Source organism: Triticum urartu, chromosome 3A (genome assembly GCF_056163025.1).
Source record: "Triticum urartu cultivar PI428250 chromosome 3A, HENAU_Tu73, whole genome shotgun sequence".
In the NCBI taxonomy this organism is placed as follows: domain Eukaryota; kingdom Viridiplantae; phylum Streptophyta; class Magnoliopsida; order Poales; family Poaceae; genus Triticum; species Triticum urartu.
Window position 1 is genome coordinate 156,342,096 of NC_141875.1, and position 22,747 is coordinate 156,364,842.

A 22,747-nucleotide genomic window follows, 5' to 3' on the forward strand; every position below is an offset into this window, starting at 1 on the left:
AGAGTGGCGTTGAAGGTTCCCGTGAAGCTTGGTAATCCAATGTTCAGGTACTTGGTGACTTCCTTCAGGTGAAATCCAAATGGTGTGCCTTCATCCGGTTGAGCGTACTTAATCTTCGCGTGCGTCATCCTAAAAGAGTAGAAAAGATGAGGAGTTAGAAAACGAGAAGAGAAGGGTGATCTATGGCTTTAACTTAGTGGTCGTGTCCTACAGTCAGCGTGTGCTCTGATACCATCTCTGTAGCGACCTGACCCGAATGGATCACGTCTACTGTGCTACGGTGTCATCCCTGGATCAGTAATGCTGACACCACACAGTACATCGAGGTTTTATAGCAGAGTTGCAATCACACACTTATTACATCGATGGCTGAAAAAGAACTTATGACAATAAATATGACTTAAGGCCATATTTTAAAGATAACAACGGAAGACTTGGAAGATAAATGGGTCCATCAACTCCAGCGGCATCACTGAGTATAGGGCCACGACCTAAACGCACCTCAATCGTCGTCTGAAAAGTCTGCAACATTAACGTTGCAGCCCGAAAACGGGTCAGCACATGGAATATGCTGGCAAAGTAACACATAGAGAGTAATGGAATGAAACAGCTATACTATATGCATATATGGCTGGTGGAAAGCTCTATGGTTACAGTTTTTGCGTAAAGCCAATTTTTCCCTACTGCAAAGGAATAAATTTTATTTACTATCATGGTGGTTGTGAAACATTGAGAATGGTTGACAGCATTCTCAATCCCAATTAAAAGTAATTAAAACCCAATAACATTAATTAGAAGTAACATGTTGAGATTCACATTGATATTCAAGTACTAGATACTCAAGTTGTCCATAACCGGGGACACGGCTAATCATGATTAGTTTGTTACTCTGCAGAGGTTGCGCACTTTTCCCCACATGACTCGATCGCCTCCGTTTGTTTTCTCGCACTACATGGTGTTTGAGAGACGGATGACCGAGACATAGTCTTTCAGAAGCACTAGCACCTTACATGTGGGGTAGACCGGTACACCTACATCCCCTACATCTGCTAGTCCACCCCGTAAGAGTTCGCACAACTTAGTCAACTATGCCAGAGCCCATAGTAGCATGTGGCTGCACACGGAAGTTTCTAGCATGAATTATCTTATGATCCCTTTGAGCCTGGGTGGCGGTCCAAAAAAAACAGGCAAGTCCTGATAGACATCAGGTGCCTCAATCCACCAGATGTGTGTTTAAGTTGCCACCTTAGATAAACCATTAAAATTATCAATCTCACATCTGTCATGGATATCACTCACCCAATCCACGTCTACTAGCATAGCATGGCATAATAAGTAAATGTAGAAGTAACTCCCAAAGGTTTCATAATAATACAGGTAATAGGTACTACCTCATCTACTTCCCATCCCACAATTTAATTAGATCCTAATCATGCAATGTGTGAGGATTGATCTAATGCAATAAAACATGGGTTGTAGAAAAGGTATGATCAAAGTGTTACTTGCCTTGCTGATGATCCGCGAGTCCTAGGGTTTCGAAGTAACAAGCGGCGCAATCCGGGTAATCTATCGCAGACAAACAACAAGCATACAATAAGTACTCATCTAATGCACAGGTAAAACTCGAACAAGAGAACGAACCAGGTAGTTCAACTTAAGAACTCCAGTTGCAAAGAAAGAACGAAAAACAAACGGCGGAAGAAAACAACTCGGTTCTAGCAAGTTGAATCTAGGTCAAAATTTTACTGTAACAAAAGCTTGTTCAAGTTGATTAGACGGAACGGCAGTTTCGAGACGAAACTCCAGGCGCTTGAATCACCTGATTCCGATAAACGAGCGAAAAGAAAGACTAGAAAGAAGATCGGATCTGAGATCGCGATCGCGGAATAAATCCGACGAAAAGAAAAAGAAGAACGGTTAAACGAACGGACGTTCGTTAACCTAGAAGAATCCGGTGATCACGTTCGTTAGGACGAACGGTCCGGCGAACGGTCCAAAGCAACTAAATCGGAGAAGAAAACGAATCCGATCTAGGGTTTCGGAGAAGAAAAACCGAACGAAAAACCGATCTAGAAAACCGGAACGGTTTAGAGAAGAAAAGAATCGGAACGATTAGAAGAAAACGATCCGAGAAAAAGAATAGATGTAGCGCGGGGCAACCTTGGCGAGGTCTCCGGTGAACGGGGCTCCGGCGGCGTCGGCGTAGGGCGGCGGCGTGGGCAAGGTGCGGCGGCGGCGCGGGTGTGGGGCGGCGGCGGCGGTGACGCAGGGCGCGGTGTGATGCGGCGCGGCGGCGGTAAGGTGCGGCGGCGGCGCGGGGTGTGGGGTGGCGGCGCGGGTGAGGCGGCGCGGCGGCGGTGACGCAGGGCGCGGTGTGGTGCGGCTTGGCGGCGGTAAGGCGCGGTGTGGAGGAGGGCTTTGATTTGATGTGTTTAGAGGGGGGTGCTTGGGTATTTATATTGGGGAGGGGAGGGGTTTACTTGGGGTAGAGGACAAGGAATTAGAATAGGAGTAGGAAAGATCTAGAAAATAAACGGAGTAGGACTAAAGAAAACGAAATAAGGAAAAGGGGACAAGGGGGCGCCCTAGAATCCTAAAAGGATTCGGTCCTAGCAAGAGGCGGCGGCGGCCGACCGGCTCCCGCTCGGCGCCTGGCGCCTGGGAGCGCGGCGGTAGGTGGCTTGGCTTGGGCCTTTGGCCCAAGGCGCTGCTCAAGAATTATTTTTTTTAAATAGTTTCCTCGCGTAGAAAAAGAAAAAAAAACAAAAAAGGGATCTAAACGAACTCCGAAAAATCTAAAGTAAATTTTCCCCGACTCCTAAAAATGAGCCGAACAAAATGAACTTTTCTCCGGACCTAAAATGCAATTTTTGAAAACGCGCATTTTTCCCTATCCAAATAAAATGCAAATAAACACCGGAAAGCAAAATTGATCTATTTATTATATCTTCATTTTTTTCCTAAATTTGGGAAAGTCATATTATTCCCTCTCTCATATTTTGACACCGGAAAAATTATTGAAGATAAAATAAATAAATCAAATGATCCTATTTTCAAAATTCGAGAGAACTCTCAAATATGAAAATAACGAAATCTCCAACTCTCTCCGAGGGTCCTTGAGTTGCGTGAAATTTCTAGGATCAACCAAAATGCAAGAAAATATGATATGCATATGATCTAGTGTATAACATTCCAAATTGAAAATTTGGGATGTTACAGTGGTGGTAGCGGCAACAAAAGTAAAGACAGCAAAAGTAATGTTTTTGGTATTTTGTAGTGATTGTAATAGTAGCAGCGGGAAAGTAAATAAGCGAGAACCAGTATATGGAAAACTCGTAGGCACCGGATCAGTGATGGATAATTATGCCGGATGCGGTTCATCATGTAATAGTCATAACATAGGGTGACACAGAACTAGCTCCAATTCATCAATGTAATGTAGGCATGTATTCCGAATATAGTCATACGTGCTTATGGAAAAGAACTTTCATGACATCTTTTGTCCTACCCTCCCGTGGCAGCGGGGTCCTATTGGAAACTAAGGGATATTAAGGCCTCCTTTTAATAGAGAACCGGAACAAAGCAATAGCACATAGTGAATACATGAACTCCTCAAACTATGGTCATCACCGGGAGTGGTCCTGATTATTGTCACTTCGGGGTTGCCGGATCATAACACATAGTAGGTGACTATAGACTTGCAAGATAGGATCAAGAACTCACATATATTCATGAAAACATAATAGGTTCGGATCTGAAATCATGGCACTCGGGCCCTAGTGACAAGCATTAAGCATAGCAAAGTCATAGCAACATCAATCTCAGAACATAATGGATACTAGGGATCAAACCCTAACAAAACTAACTCGATTACATGATAAATCTCATCCAACCCATCACCGTCCAGCAACCCTACGATGGAATTACTCACGCACGGCGGTGAGCATCATGAAATTGGTGATGGAGGATGGTTGATGATGACGACGGTGACGAATCCCCCTCTCCGGAGCCCCAAACGGACTCCAGATCAGCCCTCCCGAGAGGTTTTAGGGCTTGGCGGCGGCTCCGTATCGTAAAACGCGATGATTTATTCTCTCTGATTTTTTTTTCTCTCCGAAAGCAAATATATAGAGTTGGAGTTGGCGTCGGAGGGCATCCAGGGGGCCCACAAGGTAGGGGGCGCGCCCTAGAGGGGGGCGCGCCCCCCACCCTCGTGGATAGGGTGTGGGCCCCCTGGTCTTCATCTTTGGCGAGGATTTTTTATTATTTTTTCTAAGATGTTCCGTGGAGTTTCAGGTCATTCCGAGAATATTTGTTTTCTACACATAAAACAACACCATGGCAATTCTGCTGAAAACAGCGTCAGTCCGGGTTAGTTCCATTCAAATCATACAAGTTAGAGTCCAAAACAAGGGCAAAAGTGTTTGGAAAAGTAGATACGACGGAGACGTATCATTGCCCAACAGTAATTTGTTTACCCACCGTTTGTTATTTTTCTCGAGAGAAGCCACTAGTGAAACCTACGGCCCCCGGGTCATCTAGTTTTCCTTTGCATTTTTATTCAGATCCATTGAACCAAAAATCCAAAAATACCTTGCTGCAATTTATTTTATTTGGCATTCGATCTATCAATATTTACAACTTTATCTCCCATTACTCGTTGTCACCCGACAGGGATTGACAACCCCTTTAACACGTGGGTTGCGAGGTGTTGTTATTTGTGCGCATGGGATGTTTACGTTGTGTTGCTTGGTTCTCCTACTGGTTCGATAACCTTGGTTTCATATCTGAGGGAAATACCTACCGTCGATGTGCTACATCATCCCTCCCTCTCCAGGGAAATACCGACGTAGTTCCAGCTGCCATCAGGCGCCTCCAAGAGGGCCGGCGGCCGCCCTGGGCTCCTGCCCTGGCCGCGCCCCCTTCCTTCCTTGGCACCTAGGGAGAAGGCAGGAGGGGAGGAGCCCCCCCCCCCTTTCCTTTCTCTCATGTGGAGGGAATGGAAGGAGGGGCTATCCCTCCCCCCTTTCCTTCCCTAGGGCTGGCGACCTAGAGGTGGGGTGCACCAGCCCCTTGTTGGCTGGTGTGCTTCCCTCGTTGGCCCAATAAGCCCGATAAATCCTCATGGCTTTCCCGGACCCCTTCCGGTGATCCGATAAATACTCGCTGCATTCCAAAACCTTTCTCGTGACCAAATAGTATCGTCCTATATATCAATCTTTACCTTCAAACCATTCCGGAGCTCCTCGTCATGTCCGTGATCTCATTCGGGACTCCGAACAACATTCGGTAACTATTTCACATAACTCATATAATACTATATCGTCAACGAACGTTAAGCGTGCGAACCCTATGGGTTGGAGCATGATGTAGACATGACCGAGATGCTTCTCCGGTCAATAACCAACAGTGGTACCTAGATGTCCATATTGGTTCCTACATATTCTATGAAGATCTTTATAGGTCGAACCTTTATGACAACATAGGTGGTTCCCTTTGTCTGTCGGTATGTTACTTGCCCGAGATTCGATCGTCGGTCTCTTTACTCATTATGTAATACATCATCTCGTAACTAACTCCTTAGTCACTTTGCTTGAAGCTTCTTGTGATGTTGTATTTCCGGGAGGGCCCAGAGATACCTCTTCTATACATAGAGTGACAAATCCCAATCTGGATCCATGCCAACTCAACAGACACCTTCGGATATATCTGTAGAGCATCTTTATGATCACCCAGTTATGTTGCGAAATTTGATAGCACACAAGGCATTCCTCCAGTATACGGGAGTTGCATGATCTCATGGTCCAAGGAATATGTATTTGACATTAAGAAAGCAGTAGCAATAAACTGAACAATCATATGCTAAGCTAACAGATGGGTCTTTTCCATCACATCATTCTCCTAATGATGTGATCCTGCTATCAAGTGAAAACACATGTCTATGGTTAGGAAACCTTAACCATCTTTTGATCAACGAGCTAGTCTAGTAGAGGCTCACTAGGGACACGGTATTTGTTTATGTATCCACATATGTATTTAAGTTTCCGGTCAATACAATTCTAGCATGAATAATAAACCTTTATCATGAATAAGGAAATATAATAATAACAATTTTATTTTTGCCTCTAGGGCATATTTCCAAGATTCTCCCATTTGCACTAGAGTCAATAAACTAGATTACATAGTAAAGAATCAAACACCCATGGAGTCTTGGTGCTGATCATGTTTTGCCCGCGGAATAGGTTTAGTTAATGGGTCTGCCACATTCAGATTCGTATGTACTTTGCAAATTTCTTTGTCTCCATCCTTGACCTTTCCACGAATGGAGTTGAAGCGTCTCTTGATGTGTTTGGTTCTCTTGTGAAACCTGGATTCCTTCGCTAAGGCTATTGCTCAAGTGTTCTCACAAAATATTGTCATTGGACCCAATGCACTGGGTATTACAGCCAGATCAGATACGAACTCCTTCATCCAGACTCCTTCATGAGCTACTTCCGAAGCAGCTATGTACTCTGCTTCACACGTAGATCCCACCACGACGCTTTGCTTGGAACTGCACCAACTGACAGCTCCACCATTCAATATAAGTACGTATCCGGTTTGTGACTTAGAGTCATCCGGATCTATGTCGAAGCTAGCATCGACATAAACCTTTACGACGAGCTCTTCGTCACCTCCATAAACGAGAAACATATCCTTGGTCCTTTTCAAGTACTTCAGGATATTCTTGACCGTTGTCCAGTGATCCACTCCTGGATTACTTTGGTACCTCCCTGCCAAACTTATGGCAAGGCACACATCAGGTATGGTACACAACATGGCATACATAATAGAACATGTGGCTGAGGCATAGGGAATGACTTTCATTTTCTCTCTATCTTCTGTCGTGGTCGGACTTTGAGTCTGACTCAATTTCACATGTTGCAACACAGGCAAGAACCCTTTCTTTGACTGTTCCATTTTGAACTTCTTCAGAACTTTGTCAAGGTATGTGCTTTGTGAAAGTCCTATTAAGCGTCTCGATCTATCCCTATAAATCTTGATTCCCAATATATAAGCAGCTTCACCAAGGTCTTTCATTGAAAAGTTCTTATTCAAGTATCCTTTTATGCTATCCAGAAATTCTACATCATTTCCAATCAATAATATGTCATCCACATATAATCAAAAATGCTACACAGCTCCCACTCACTTTCTTGTAAATAGAGCCTTCACCGTAAGTCTGTATAAAACCATATGCTTTGATCACATCATCAAAGCATATATTCCAACTTCGAGATGCTTGCACCAGTCCAAAAATGGATCGCCGGAGCTTGCACACTTCGTTAGCACCTTTAGGATCAACAAAACCATCTTGTTGCATCATATACAACTCTTTTTTAAGAAACCTGTTAAGCAATGCAGTTTTGACATCTATTTGCCAGATTTCATAATCATAAAATGCAGCAATTGCTAACATGATTCGGACAAACTTAAGCATCGCTACGGGTGAGAAAGTCTCATTGTAGTCAATCCCTTAAAATTGTTGAAAACCTTCCGCGATAAGTGGAGCTTTATAGACAGTGATATTACCATCAGCGTATGTCTTCTTATTGAAGATCCATTTATTCTCAATGGCATGCCGATCATCGGGCAAGTCCACCAATGTCCACACTTTTTTCTCATACGTGGATCCTATCTCAGATTTCATGGTCTCAAGCCATTTGTCGGAATCTGGGCTCATCATAGCTTCTTCATAGTTCGTAGGTTTGCCGTTGTCTAACAACATGACTTCCAGGACAGGATTACCATACCACTCTGGTGTGGTACGTGTTCTGGTCGACCTACGAGATTCAGTAGTAACTTGATCTGAAATTTCATGATCATCATCATTAGCTTCCTCTCTAGTTGGTGTAGGCATCATGGGAACGGTTTTCTCTGATGTGCTACTTTCCAATTCGAGAGAAGGTACAGTTACCTCATCAAGTTCTACTTTCCTCCCACTCACTTCTTTCGAGAGAAACTCCTTCTCTAGAAATGACCCATTCTTAGCAATAAAGATCTTGCCTTCGGATCTGTGGTAGAAGGTGTACCCACACTACTAGGGAAAACCTTATACACAGAACTTTAGCAGTAGCGCGGGTCAAAGAAGCACGCTGGTGCTAAGTAGCAGTAGCGCGCCTATGCAAACCGCGTTGTAGATAGAGTTTTAGCAGTAGCGTGTCTTGTTCTAAACACGTTACTACTAAAATTCCCACGGCTTAGCCGATAGGCTACACATAGTAGTAGCGACCTATATCGAACCACGCTACCGCTACTTTCTTTGTAGCAGCGCGTTTTAATCTAAACTTGCTACTGCTAAAGGATATAAAATTAAATGGAAAGCACATAGAAAGGTAATTGAAAATGAAAGAAATAGAATAAGGTGAAAGGAAAAAATAAAATGTGAAGAAAACTAAATGAAAAAGGGGGGAAAGAGAAAGGAGTAGCAGTAGTGTGTATCCCAGAATGCGTTGTAGCTAACGTAGCAGTAGCGCTCTTTCTGGAACACGCTACTGCTACTTCTGACTTAACGACGGGGTTCGTCCTTCCCCGCGGCCACTTCCCCCAAATCCATCTCTCCACTCTCGCCGCCGCTGTCGCCCGTCGGCCGCCGCGCGCTCTCCGCACACCCTCTACGCCGCCCCCGACCCCAGATTCAACGCCGCCCCGCCCCGACCGCAACGCCGCCCCCGACCCCGACCTCGACGCCGCCATCCGTCGTGCGCCCGAGCCCCGACCCCGACCTCGACGCCGCCTACCCCTCCCTCGTCGCAGGCACCCGAGGTGAGCACGCCTGCTCCTCCCTCTCCCCTGCCTCTGCCTAGGGTTTCTTTATATTTTAGTTGCATCAAATTAGTTAGGGTTCATGTAAGGGTGGAAACGAATCGGATGCGGATGCGGCTCAAATGAGTTAGGGTTCATCTAAGGGTGGAAACGAATCAAATTTCTAAGATGAATCATAAAACGAGTGAAATTTGACCACTTATTTCACTTTATAGTTGGATAATTGGAATATCCGCTACCACTTTCCACCCCTAGCTTCATCAAATTAGATGGTAATTAGGGCAGTAGTTCCTAGGTACTAATTAGTTAGTAAGAACTAGGTACTAATTAGGTACTAGTTTATTTTTATTTATAGTAAGTTTATTTTTAATAAGAACTAGTTGAATTAATAGAACTAGTTAATAAGAACTTGTTGCTATTTTTTTAGTTAAAGCAATTTTTCCCGCATCGACGTGGACGATGCCTATCCCGCATCCTCGTCGTCGAGTCGGCGGAGGACGACACCTGCTTGACCAGATGGGCCATGTCCGGGACTGGGCTCCGCCGGGGTGGTACTGGGAGGCGCTACCTATCGGGGAGCGCAGGTTGGTGAGGAGCCAGCCTGTCGTTGACCCGAACCTTCTTTGGTGGCGGTCGCGTGGGCCAGTGATGGTCCAGAGGCTCGAGGACCCCGCGGAGGTGGTGCATCACCGTGTCAGTGAGGAGGACGTGCACGTCCGTCGCTACTTGTTTGTGTTGGAGCACAGGTTCTCCAATACCTGGCAGGTTCTCCAGGGATCTCACTAGAGCTATGACCCCGTGATGGTTCCTTCTCTGTGGGTGTCCACCGCCCGCGCCGATACCCGTCGTGTGCTAGGGTTTTAGTTGTATTAGTGATGTTATATGTATGACACTATTCGGGATGTATTAGTGATAATATTCGACGATGTATGGATGCATGAGATGATTTACTTTTGCTTATTGAATGCATGCTAATTTGAGTCCTATAAGATATTTTGAAATGTATATCTTGTGTTGCTCAAATAGGATATGTGCTTGCCCAAGTGGCCGGTCATGTTTGCAGGTTACACCTCCGAGTGGCCTATGTTTTGCCGGAGTGTTGATTCATTTCCGTTCCGACAAATTTCAGGCGCTCGATATGTCCTATTTTAGAAAAGGACATGCCGGATTTTTCCATGAATTTTGGCATGACTTGTGCCAGAAGATGTAGGAAATATCGAGTGCCCCGGATTTGTGTGTTGAGTATCCTGGTAGTTGTCTTTGATGGATTTTCAATTAATGTTTTAACTATGAACATAGGAAATGTCTGACGACGAAAAGGATTTCGGTATTTGCAAATACTGCGAAGACGAGCGCGGCCTGTGCGACGGAATCTTCCTAGATGATGATAGGCGCTTCAGCATCAAGCTGGACGAGAACTTCGAAGTGAATACAGTAAGTCACAACGACAAGTCTTCTTTCGTAATTAAGCATGACATTTGCTTCATTTGCTTCAACTTATAATTTAAGCATGACAAGTCTTTTTTTTACTATTCTACTAGCGTATCCCCTGCCATGCAAGAGTTTTTGTATTGGATAAGATAGGTTTCAGTCGTACTATGCAGGAAAATAAAGTTTACTTGAAGACCGAGCATGGTTATATTTTCCATGCAAAATTATACAATTCAGACGACTACACCTATTTTGGATGCAAAACATGGCGAGCACTATGCAAGACTTATGCATTTGAGCCTGATATGGTTATCACCTTTGATATTCGTCCGGAAGATGATATTGAAGGTAATTCCGACATCTGGGTCGATGTGCAGACACCTCTAGTTATACCATTATGTAAGTTTCTCAACCATATTTATGTCTTTGATATTGTTTATTCAAAAATAGTTGACAACTAATTTGTATTGTCAGCTTATTTCGGTGCAAGCAAACATGTCCAGCGCTTGGTAGACAGGACCTACTACTGTCCTGAGGCTGAACTAAACTGCGAGGAGTTAAGTCATTATGTTTCATGGCTTGAGGATCTTCATACTGTCAAGACAAATTTTCTTCCTGCATTTAGAAATGTTAGTACTGAAAACGTGTAACCAATAGTGTTTGTAATGAACTACGGTCACATCTATTTAGGAAGGATGGTAAGATTTTTACTATTTGTCCTCAGTGCATCTTTTCCATACATTATTTTTGAAGCTAAACTTCATAGCTAAGTATGTTACCATACGAGGTTCTTCAACAGGGACTCCTAATGAATGTTGTGCCTTATGGGATCGAGACTAAAGGTACCATGAGTATTATTAGCTTACGGCCAAGATATCCTACAGATTACTTTAGTGCATTCAAGATTAGCGACGGATGCTTAATAGTGCAAGACTGGACCAAATGTGTGATGGAGAAGCGCAGAGAAGTACTAGGGGGCAGCAAACAGATGCGCTACCCGCGATTAGGAGACAGGTTCATCTGCATGCTCTAACTTGATCAAGGAGGAGAGCTACACATGTTTTATGTTATTTTACCTAAGAGAGAGCAGCAGGAGTGATTAGCTAGCTAGAAATGAGTTTGAGGATGATGATGTGCTACACTATTACTATGATGATAAAATAGCTAGTGTTGGTGGTAATGACTATGATGATTATTATTAGCTAGTGTTAGTGGTGATTAAATAAATACTGTTGGTGGTAATGACTATGATGATGATTAAATAGCTTGTGCTGGCGGATTAGATTCAAGTGGAAACAACATGTGGTGCACATCGAAAGTACTACTAGTCCAAACTGATCAAGTTTGGATTAGTAGTATACTTTTGACATGCACCACATATTGCCTCCACTTGTACCTAATCCACCTTCATTTGACACACTGTTATGGACATAATGATGTAAACCTCATAACTGGTATTGTACCAATATTTGTACGATGGCGCATAAATACACTAAAAATAAAAAAAAGAATACTAGTAGCGATGGAGAGAAAACACGCTGCCAGTAGTTACAATAGCAGTAGCGTGGGAGTGAACAAACGCTGCAGCTATTTGTCCTAGCAGTAGCGCGTGCGGGCATGCGTTACTGCTAAGCAATAGCTGTAGCGCCTTATTAGTACCGCGCCTACCCGCGCTACTAGTGAGCACAAAACCAGCGCTACTGCTAGGGTTTTCCCTAGTAGTGCCAATAGTTTATTTAGGGTATCCTATGAAGGCGCACTTCTCCGATTTGGGTCCGAGCTTATCAGGTTGAATCCTTTTCACATAAGGGTCGCATCCCCAAACTTTAAGAAACGGCAGCTTGGGTTTCTTACCAAACCATAGTTCATATGACGTCGTCTCAATGGATTTAGATGGTACCCTATTTTAACGTGAATGTGCATGTCTCTAATGCATAACCCCAAAATGATAAAGTCAAATCGGTAAGAGACATCATAGAACGCATCATATCTAATAAAGTACGGTTACAACGTTCGGACACACCATTACACTGTGGTGTTCCAGGTGGCGTGAGTAATGAAACAATTCCACATTGTTTTAAACGAAGACCAAACTCGTAACTCAAATATTCGCCTCCACGATCAGATCATAGAACTTTATTTTCATGTTACGATGATTCTCTACTTCACTCTGAAATTCTTTGAACTTTTCAAATGTTTCAGACTTGTGTTTCATCAAGCAGATATACCCATACCTACTCAAATCATCTGTGAAGGTCAGAAAATAACGATAGCCACCGCGTGCCTCAACACTCACCGGACCGCATACATCGGTATGTATTATTTCCAATAAGTCATTAGCTCGCTCCATTGTTCCGAAGAACAGAGGTTTAGTCATCTTAACCATGGGGCATGGTTCGCAAGTATCAGATGATTCATAATAAAGTGATTCCAAAAGTCCACCCGCATGGAGTTTCTTCACGCGCTTTACACCAACATGACCTAACGGCAGTGCCACAAGTATGTTGCACTATCATTATCAACTTTGCATCTTTTGGCATCAATATTATGAATATGTATATCACTATGATCGAGATTCAACAAGAATAGACCATTCATCAAAGGTGCATGACCACAAAAGATATTACTCATATAAATAGAACAGCCATTATGCTCTGACTTAAATGAATAATCGTCTCGCATTATACAAGATCCAGATATAATGTTTATGCTCAACGCTGACACCAAATAGCAATTATTGAGGTCTAAAACTAATCCCAAAGGTAGATATAGATATAGCATGCTGACGATGATCACATCGACCTTGGAACCATTCCCGACGCGCATCGTCAGTTCGTCACCTTGTCCTTAGCCAATCTTCATTTATTCCGCAGCTCATGTTTCGAGTTACAAATATGAGCAATCTAACCAGTATCAAATACCCAAGCGCTACTACGAGCATTAGTAAGGTACACATCAATAACATGTATATCAAATATACCTTTGTTCACTTTGCCATCCTTCTTATCCGCCAAGTATTTGGGGCAGTTCCGCTTCCAGCGACCATTCCCTTTGCAGTAGAAGCACTCAGTTTCAGGCTTGGGTCCAGTTTTGGGCTTCTTCACGGGAGCAGCAACTTGCTTGCCATTCTTTTTGAAGTTCCCTTTCTTTCCCTTGCCCTTTTTCTTGAAACTAGTGGTCTTGTTAACCATCAACACTTGATGCTCCTTCCTGATTTCTACCTCCGTGGCCTTATGCATTGTGAAGAGCTCGGGAATCATTTTCATCATCCCTTGCATATTATAGTTCATCATGAAGCCTTTGTAGCTAGGTGGCAGTGACTGAAGAACTCTGTCGATAACACTCTCATCTGGAAGATCAATTCCCAGCTGAGTCAAGTGGTTATGGTACCCAGACATTTTGTGTATGTGTTCACTGACAGAACTGTTCTCCTCCATCTTATAGCTATAGAACTTGTTGGAGACTTCATATCTCTCAACCCGGGCATTAGCTTGAAATATCAACTCTTGGAACATCTCATATGCTCCATGGCGTTCAAAACGTCTTTGAAGTCCCGGTTATAAGCCGTAAAGCATGGCACACTACACTATTGAGTAATCATCAGATCGAGCCTGCCAGATGTTCATAACATCTATAGTAGCTCCTGCAGCAGGTCTGTCACCTAGCGGTGCATCAAGGACATAATTCTTCTGTGCTGCAATGAGGATAACCCTCAAGTTACCGACCCAGTCCGTGTAGTTGCTACCATCATCTTTCAACTTAGCTTTCTCTATGAACGCATTAAAATTCAAGGGAATGGTAGCACGGGCCATTGATCTACAACATAGATATGCAAAAACTATTAAGAATAAGTTCATGATAAATTTTAGTTCAAATAATCAAATTACTAATGAACTCCCACTTAAATCAACATCCCTCAAGTTGTCTAAGTGATAGATGATCCAAATCAACTAACTCTTGTCTGATCATCATGTGAGATGGGGTAGTCTTCAATGGTAAACATCTCTATGTTGATCATATCTACTATATGACTCAGGTTCGACCTTTCGATCTCTAGTGTTCCGAGACCATGTCTGTACATTCTAGGCTCGTCAAGTTTAACCCAAGTATTTTGCATGAGCAAAACTGGCTTACACCCGTTGTATGTGAACATAGAGTCTATCACAACCGATCATCACGAGGTGCTTCAAAACGACGAACTTTGGCAACGGTGCATACTCAAGGAGAACACTTTTATCTTAAAATAAAGTGAAGGGATCATCTTATAATGCTACCATCGTTCTAAGCAAAATAAGATGCATAAAGGATAAACATCAGATGCAATCAAAATATGTGACATGATATGGCCATCATCATCTTGTGCTTTTGATCTCCATCTCCTACGCATGGGCATGATCTCCATTGTCACTGGCACGACACCTTGATCTCCATCGTAGCGTCGAGGTCATCTCACCAACTATTGCTAACGCATAGCGATAAAGTAAAGCAATTACATGGCGCTTAGTGATTGACACGCAGGTCATACAATAATTAAAGACAACCCTAAGGCTCCTGACGGTTGTCGTACTCATCGACATGCAAGTCATGAACTTATTGCAAAACATGATCATCTCATACATCAACATATATCACATCATATCTTGACCATGTCACATCACAACATGCCTGCAAAAACAAGTTAGACGCCCTCTACTTTGTTGTTGCAAGTTTTACGTGGCTGCTACGGGGAACTAGCAAGAACCGTTCTTACCTACACAAAACCACAATGGTGATTATCAAGTTTGTTATTTTAACCTTCTATAAGGACCGGCCATAGTCAAATTCGATTCAACTAAAGTCAGAGAAACAAACACCTGCCAGCCACCTTTATGCAAAACAAGTTGCATGTCAGTCGGTGGAACCAATCTCATGTGTTTGGATATGTAAGGTTGGTCCGGGATGCTTCACCCCACAATGCCGCCGAATCAAAATAATACGTTGGTGGTAAGAAGTATGACCATCACCGCCCACATTTCCTTTCTGTTCTACTCGTTCATATCATCTATGCATAGACCTGGCTCATGATGCCATTGTTGGGGAACATTGCATGGAACACAAAAAATTTCTATGCACACGCAATATCTATCCATGGAGATTCAAAGCTATGAAGAGGGGGAGAGCATCTACATACCCTTGTGGATCGCTAAGAGGAAGCATTTATCAATGCGGTTGATGTAGTCGTACACCTTCATGATCCGTCCCGATCAAGTGCTGAACGTATGGCACCTCCGCGCTCAACACATGTTCAGCTTGATGACGTCCTTGCCTTCTCGATCCAGCAAGAGAGGCAAAGTAGTAGATGAGTTCCGGCAGCATGACGGCATGGTGATGGAGGTGGTGAAACTATCTGTAGGGCTTCGCCAAGCACAACGGACGTGGACAGAGGAGTAACTAGAACTAGAGGGAGATGGGGCGCCGCACACGGCCTGGGGATCATGGAGTGTGTTGCCCCTCTCCCTCCTCTCATATATATATATATATGTGTGTGTGTGTGTGTGTGTGTGTGTGTGGCGAAGGAGGGAAGGCAGCCTAGGGCGCCCCCAAGAGGGACGGCGGTCGCCCTGGGCTCCCCCCCCCTCCTTCTTTGGCGCCTGGGAAGAAGGCAGGAGGAGAGCCCCCCCCCCTTCCTTTCTCTCATGTGGAGGGGAAGGCGGGAGGGGCTAGCCCTCCCCTCCTTTCCTTCCCTAGGGTCGGCGGCCTAGAGGTGGGGCGCACCGGCCCCTTGTGGGCTGGTGTGCTTCCCTCGTTAGCCCAATAACTCCCCGTGGCCTTCCCGGAACACCTTCTGGTGATCCAATGAATACTCGATGCATTCTGAAACCTTTCCGGTGACCAAATAGTATCGTCCTATATATTGATCTTTACCTCCGGGCCATCCCGGAGCTCCTCGTCATGTTTGTGATCTCGTTCGGGACTCCGAACAACATTCGGTCTCTATTTCACATAACTCATATAATACTATATCGTCAATGAACGTCAGGCGTGCAGACCCTACGGGTTCGAGAATGATGTAGACATGACCGAGATGCTTCTCTGGTCAATAACCAATAGCAGGACCTAGATGTTCATATTGGTTCCTACATATCCTACAAAGATATTTATCGGTCGAACCTTTATGACAACATACATTGTTCCCTTTGCCTGTCAGTATGTTACTTGCCCGAGATTCGATTGTCGGTATCTCCATACCTAGTTCAATCTCATTACTGACAAGTCTCTTTACTCATTCCATAATACATCATCTTGTAACTAACTCCTTAGTCACTTTGCTTCCAAGCTTCTTGTGATGATGTATTACCAAGAGGGCCTAGAGACACCTCTCCGATACACATAGTGGTTATTTAGCAATTTCATCAAAACTCCTTTAATGTTTTCATTTTCCATAAGTATGGTTTGATGATCAAAAGGTTCCGCACTAGTGGCGGGAACATCATTTACTTTGTCAAATTCAAACATGATTGCAACTTCAAGCAAACAAACTAGCAAACTAGCAAAGTAATTTTTGTGTTTTTGATATTTTTGTAATGAGATTAATAAAAGAAAATAAATAAAATAAGAGCAAGTAAATGATGATTTGAGTGTAGGTACTTGTAGGTTTTGGATGATGTCTCCCTGGCAACGACGCCAGAAATTCTTTCTGCTACTTGTGAGTTGCGTTGGGTTTTTCCCTGAAGAGGAAGGGTGAAGTAATATAGTAGCTGATAAGTATTTCCATCGGTGAGAACCATGGTTATCAAACCGATGGGAGAATCACGCCAAGCCTAGTGAACACTACCTACACGCACAAGAGCAAATACTTGCACCCAATGCGGGTAAGAGGGTTGTCAATCGCTTGAACTCGTTACTTGCAAGGATTAAATCTGGTAGTGGTAAATATATAAATTGCAAAACAAAATAAAAATAAGTAAATTGCAGCAATGTATTTTTGGTTTTTGTAATATGATAAAAGTAGACCCCGGGGCCATAGTTTTCACTAGAGGCTTCTATCTTGAAACATAGCATACGGTGGGCGAGCAAATTACTGTTGGGCAATTGATAGAAAATTGCATAGTTATGATGTTATTCACAACAATGATCATGTATATAGGCATTACGTCCATGACAAGTAGACCGAAACGATTTTGCATCTACTACTATCACTCCACCAATCGACCGCTCTCCAGCATGCATCTATGTTATTAAGTTCATAACAAACAGAGTAATGCATGAAGAAAGATGACTTAATGTAGGCAGAATAAACTCAAGCAATATGAATGAACCCCGTTGTTTTACCCTTAATGGCAACAATACAAATATATGCCACGCTACCCCTTCTGTCACAAGGTGTGGACACCGTAAGATTGAACCCATTACAAAGCACCTCTGCCACTAAAGTTAAATCAATCTAGTTGGCCATACCAAATGGATAGATCAGAGAGAAATACAAAGCCATAACAATCATGCATAATAAAGTACAGCAAAGACTCAATTACTTTCAACCAATAATCTGATCATAAACACACAATTCATCGGATCCCAACAAACACACCGCAAAAGAAGATTACATTGGATAGAACTCCATGGAGATCATGGAGAAGAGAGAGAGAGAAGAAGCCATCTAACTACTAGCTATGGACCCGTAGGTCTGTGGTAAACTACTCACACATCATTGGAAGGCAGCAATGTTGATGTAGAAGCCCTCCATGATTGATTACCCCTCCAGTAGAGTACCAGAAAAGGCCTTTAGATGGGATCACAAAAGAACAGAAGTTTGCGGCGGTGGAAAAAGTGTTTTGGGTGGCTCTCTGTTGGTTTCAGGGTTTATGGGAAATTGTGGAGTTCGAATTTGGTTAATCGGAGCTCTGTGGGTCCCACAAGGTCAGGTGGTGCGCCTGGTGAGCTTGTGGCGCTCCTGTAGCTCCCCTAGTCTCCTCCGGAGGCTCCAAGGGTCCCTTCTAGTCCAAACAAAATTATCATAAAGTTTTATCATGTTTGGACTTTGTTTGATGTTGATTTCCTGAAAAAGTAAAAAAAATTTGCAGAAAACAGGAACTGGCACTGGGCATTGAGTTAATAGGTTAGTTCCTCAAAAGGATGTAAAATTGCATATAAAGTATCTAAAATTTATAATATAATAGCATCAAACAATCAAAAATTATAGATACATTGCAGACGTATCACAACGTATCACAGATCTATCTATACTATCAAAGGGGAGGATGTGGCCTTGATGATATGTCGTGGTTTGGTTTGGTTTCGTATGTTTGTCGGTTTCACATCAATAATGGAGAGTATAATTCTTTGAACGAGAGGATCACTTTAATTATGGAGAGTATCATTATTTCAACATAATGGTCACGTTAATTATGAATTGAACGGGAGATCGCATTAATTATGAAAAGTATCATTTCGTGTTGGACGAAGGATCACTATAACATGTATGTTCTCCTTGCAACGCGGGGGAAATTAGCTAGTCAATTTCAAAAGGGCAAACAACATCCACCAACAACGAGTAGCTCTGGTAATCCTTCCATTCGTGCAGTCGCATAAGTGATTCAAGAGAGGGAAAATGATCAAACTATCAAGTACATTGGGGTGAAAATTCGAATATGCCTATCTGGTCTCTTTCATGTGTGTTCTATCCTATTTGTATAAGACAGCACAGATGTACATGTGTCTGTGCAGGCGCTACGCAACAAGGAGCTAGAGATACTAGGTGGACGGGAAGCAGTTGCGGCGTGCATGAGTTGCATTATCAGGCGGTGGCGAGCAACAACCACCACCAACAACATGGATGAGCAACCCTGGTAATCCTTCCGTCCATGCAGTCCCATAAGTGATTCTTCCGATTATGGTATTGAATTAAGGGAATAGAGGATGAGAGGTACTTAGATAAACCTTTTTTGGACCCTGATAAGTGACGTACATGTGGAATGAACACATGGCAACTCCGAATATTTTTATGGCAAGTTTAGTGATGCGAGGATGACAACTTTAGTTGTCAAGCATGACAACTTCCTTTTCGGATGACAAGTTTTTTGGGGGGGTTATTTTTTCTTTTCAGATGGCAAAATTAGTTGTAAAAAGGTCAGGCCTGGAGTGCTTCGTGCCACACGCATGGCACTTATCATTTTCTTTTTACCATTTATCCTCAAAAGAACACAAAAGAAAAGAATTCAAATTAATTCTCAAAAGAGAAAAGGTCAAAGTTGATATGTACGATAGGGAAAGTGATCTCTTACCATGTAAGAGAGGGAAAATTATCAAACTATCAAGTAACTTGGGGTGAAAGTTCAAATGCCCCTATTTGGTCTCTCTCATGTGTGTCCTGCCCTATTATCCTACCAGAAATTGTTCTATGTAAAACATTTAAGAACATTTTTTTAAAGATATAATGGTTGCCTCAAGATTTTAAGTAGTGCAAACGGGGATAAGTCACCCTTTTATTTATTTTCCTTTCTCAATTGAGTTGTAATAATAAATAACTATATAGTGCAAGGTGCAATACAACGCGACTGTACGCATGTTAAGGCTATGGCTCTACCAATGAATGTGAGCTATGTTGCAAGTACAATCCATCTCGGTGTGCGAGTTGTGCATCACTAGGGGCCATCGCGTTAGCGAGATGAAACTTCACGAGTTGTTTCTCCCTTGATCTACTCTACACTTGGTCTTCTTCATTTCCTAATTCACACGACGTCTCCAACAAATAAAATCACACAAACAATGCGATGATGATATGGTAACCGAGAAACATGTAGCACATATGCAACACATGGTCCTAATTTGCATCGTAACATGTATCACTCGATCACATGTCACTACAGCGATCTTGGCATCATGGCGACTTCATGGATTACATGGCAACGATTATGTCCCTCGCGCTTGTAACTCGCCGCATTGCAGCAATGGATTCCCATGAATGCATTAAGATTTGGAAACATGAAGAAGATTGGAAGTTTTGAAAAATGACAACTAAATGGGGCAAGCAAGGTCAGATGCGACCACCACTTCCTCTATGTTGTTTACTGTTTGAACTTTTCCCTCGCGGGTCTTCTCCACCTCCACATTTACAATATTTCAAGGCCACACTCTTATCGCCTTCGCCTACTATCCTCCCCCTCCGTATAAGGGTGGTCCTAGGGGTGTGGCTAGGAGGACCATATTGTCTATCCAACCCAAGGCCTAGGGGGCAAACTTTTTCTCAACATGAAGGGTACTTCACATTATAGTGTCTGTGTTCTTTCCATCGTACTATGTGCACTTCACATATTAGTCATGCTAGTCTGTGTACTTCCCATGTGCTTGTGAGTGTATCTCGCCCATGGAAGTGTTTTTTCTATGGGTATTTTTCATGTGTTGTGTGTGTACTTTTTGTGTTTGTGTCTATAGCATTAGTGTGTGTAGTTATTTCCAGTTTATAGTGTATACTCCCAAATCATTGCATGTAATTCCCAAACCGGTGTGTACACTTACCAAGTCAATGCATATGTACTTCCCACCTTTTGTGATGTACTCTCATATTCATTAATGTGGGGTTCCAGAATACAAGCTGCAGGTGTGTGCCACGTCGAATGTGGTTCAACCTAGGGCCCACTTTTCAAAAAAAATATCAAATTTGATGTGCCAAAGACCCGTGAAACATAACCGATAATATGCACATGGGAATGTAGCTTGACATACAAATTGGTGAAAAAACTTTTAAAGTTTGGGAGTGTACTCTAAAGAAATGATGCAATTTTGAAAATTTATTTTTAAAATGATTGGAGCATGCCCTAGGATTCACCAATTTGCACCCATAGGCAAAACCCTGGAGATAACACCCACAAGACGCTTGAGCTCCCCATGCTATCACACTCCATAGGGGTTCCTCACTTAGTTGATTCCTAAATCACCATTTGGCACACATACTAAAAATGCGGGAATAAGAAAAATACAACGATTGAGATATCACACATGAACTGAAACCAAAGGAGAACTCCAAAATTGCCGTTTGGATGAAAAAAGCATAGAAATCCTACAAACTTCTATAGAATAGCCCGTCTCAAAGGAATTTCAAAATAATGCATGATAACAATTCAACTCTTTTGTTCGAAACGGGGACTTATTCCCAACGACATACGTTTTGGCCTAGAATATCACCTACCATGACTCAATCCATATTCTGCAATAGTCAACATACTCTCTCAATTCCAAAATATTTGAAGTTTTGTATGCCCTAAGGCAAACTTCTTTAAATTTGACCAAGGTAAAAAAACATACCAACATCTACAATACAAATTAATTTCATTAGATTCATATAATAAAGTATTTTTTTCATTATATATATATATTATGATGTGGATATTAGCAACTTTTTCTATAAAATTGGTCAAACTTTAAAAGGTTTGAGTAGGACATACCTAAAACTTCTAATATTTTTAGGACGAAGTAGATCGTATCTCTGGACCACCACCACCTCGGTTTGACACTGAGCCCCCGCATCCGATTCTAGCCTCTTCACCTGTTATCATTACCTTGGAACGTCGGAAGATGAGTTTTTTTATGGGCAGCCATTCAACACACTTTATTTGTTAATCACAAAGGTTACATCATTCATAAGAAGCGTTAGGAGGAAGCCAGTTCAACACACTTTATTTGTTAGATCTAGCTACCTCATGTGTGACCTTATTAGCTTTCCTTGGGCAATGATCAAAGACAATTTTACCAAAATACTTGCCCTCATCGAGTAATCATGAAGTATTGAGGAACTCGCGGAAAATCCACTCGCAGTAGATTGTAGCATTACAATTGGTAAACAAGGGTACTATTTGAGAACCTTTAGTGGCTAAGGATCAGAAGTTCACACTACAGTAAAGGTGATACTCCCTCATTCCAAAATATAAGGTGTGTCAGTTTTCCCAAATGTCAACCACATGCGTGTTTGACCAAAAAATTTAGAAAAAAGTGTCAGTGTCTAGAATACCAAATTTGTATGATTAGATCTAACGCGGAAAGTATATTCAAATTTTATTTATCTAGTATTGTAGATGTCATTTTATTCTATAGTCTTGCTCAAACATATATAAGTTTAGCTTGCGCGAAATGGGATACACCTTATATTCTGGAACGAAGGAAGTATTAACTAAAAGTATAGATCATGTTTGTCGCAAAAGGAGAGAAAGAGGAGTGCGTCCAAATGTCACTGAGATGAAATAATGAAGAGAAAGTAAGGTGCCGGAAAATATATGGCCTGCCATAAATAAACCTGAAGATTGAGTTGTAACAATAGATTTGCGAATAATAATAATAGTAATAATAATAATAATAATAATAATAATAATAATAATAATAATAATAAAAGCTATGACAATAAATCTCTTTTTTGTGGTAAAAACTGGGCTCGGTCTTGTACTCCCAAGTTTGTCATACGCCAATGCCACATTGTTCAGAAAAGTTTCTTCAGAAAAGGAATTGTTCAAGAGAGAAGTCATTGTCACCAAAGTCTAAGATA